We start from the raw sequence: 2,226 nt of genomic DNA on the forward strand, positions 1-2,226 counted from the left end.
TTAATGAAAAGTGCTATTCAGTGAACAAGATGTACTCACCCCTGATATTTATACATTAATTTCGTATGCTACAGTTGATTATTGATTCAGCATCCACGTTAAGTGCGAATGCTCGGAATTATTTCATGTAATGATTACGTCATGCATCTAGGCATTTCAGTAAATTCTTTGCAAAGGATCTAGTACCACGGATTTGGATTTCTGTAATTTTTGCCTGTGTCAGTATACACGGAGATTCAAAATTCCGCTATAGAACGTTGATCAGTGATTATAGTTTTAGAATGCGAATTGGAATTTCAAACTGTTCAGAGTAGGATAACTGTTGAAGTCAAACGCTCTAGTGATTTTCACATATTCTGAATGCAGCCTGCACGGATAGAGATAACAGAGAAATTTTGGTTCTTCCCCGATCGTTTATAGAAAATATAAAGATCGTTCGCTGCAACTACTACGATCAGTTTATTTTACAACGATTGTTTCAAATACTGTCATATGATTTTAAGTTAAATTTTAAAGTTTCCGAGGAAAGTTTCTTATAGAGAATTAAAACACAAATTATTGATATTTATGTGTTATTTAAAGTACATTTAAAGCCTGATTTCATCTTAAAATATTCGTATACATCAATTTTATCTTCCAAATATGTATAAACATAGGTAGAAACGCATATTCATATTTTGAAACTTACCAACTATAACATGTAACCCAATTCGTTTCTTGGCAAACGTATACGTACATATAATTTCAAATTTTTTACAGAGAGTGGCTAGTATATATATAACGTTGAAACTGTGCTATTAAGCAATTTTTAGCAGATGAATATGACCTGATGGTTGAATAAAGGGCTGTTGTTGAAGTTATTGCAGGCTGTAGCTCGGTGTTTTTGTCCGTTTGTCTGTCTGTCTGACTGTGTAAACGTAACTGAGTAATTGCTGAGGAGTAACGCAGGGACTACGTTATTTATTTGTGATATGTGATAAAGCATATATGTCAGTATAATTTATTAGTAGCTCGTTACGTGACAATGGTGATGATGACAATAAGATGTTTAATCACAGACGTGTATTATATTCAATATAATTACAAATTTAAGCCATATCCTTACCTTAATAGCTACTTGTAAAATTATCAAATAAACGGATGAATATGCGGTTAGTAATGTCATCCGAAATAAAACGTCAAAACAAATTGAAATACCTAGAAAGAAGCAAACATATTTCGTAAATGGAGAATTTAAAAAATGCACTGTAACTTCATCTAAATATCGTCCAATGATCATACCAATTTCATACACTTTCAAGAGATTTGGATGATTGATTGTATTGAAATTTTCCTTCGATATTTCACAAATTCGAGGCCGATATTTTTTTTCCTGGTTTTTGTCATTTTTCAATGATTTGATTTACTTTCTGTACTTCATATTTGTGTTCCTAGTGCCGTATAAATTTGCTCTTGCATTTCTTCTTGCTGAACGTTTCTGTTGTATGAAAATTTTTCGTCTCCAATACTCATCTACGATCTAAGAACTTATGATGCTTCTTGGACTTGAAATTAGTACACTCAGTTTTTATTTACACGTACCTCACAAAATCTTTGAAAAGATATTGCAAACCGTGGTTAAAGAGATATTTAAATAATTTTCTTTTTTTTCCACTCTTCTCGCTTTATCCTGACGAATTCAAAATTATTGTATGCTTCTTACTATGGATTAATGTTTAGGTAATTAATATTAACAAATGAAACAAAATAATAAGTAACGAAACGAATGAAAGTCGACTAATTAAAGGTCCTTAGATATAAAATAAGTTATTATTTATTAGAAAAATATAGTTAATATATATGCTCTTCCAATGATATCTTACAACCTTTTACCTTCTTGCTCGAATACAAATATTTAATTTCTATCTGAAGTATTAATCAGGCGCAGCGATAAGAAAAAATTGCAAATGTTCATCATTATTTCACACGTTTTAGTAAAGATTTGAATGTTCATTCTATGCCACAAACGTTTCGATTGATAAAACCGAACGATTGTGACACAGTAGAACGCCGTTTCAATACAAGTTATGCAATTAATCAGTTGATTGATCAATCTACAATGATTAAAATACAATTGACGGTCGTCTTGTACCTGGAAATCGGGTTCGCAGTACTCAGAAAAATTTGCACCAAAATTGCAAACAAACAAAAGACCCGCATTTCTAACGTGCTAATTATACAAACTAA

This window comes from Diprion similis, chromosome 6 (genome assembly GCF_021155765.1).
Source record: "Diprion similis isolate iyDipSimi1 chromosome 6, iyDipSimi1.1, whole genome shotgun sequence".
NCBI classification, from domain to species: domain Eukaryota; kingdom Metazoa; phylum Arthropoda; class Insecta; order Hymenoptera; family Diprionidae; genus Diprion; species Diprion similis.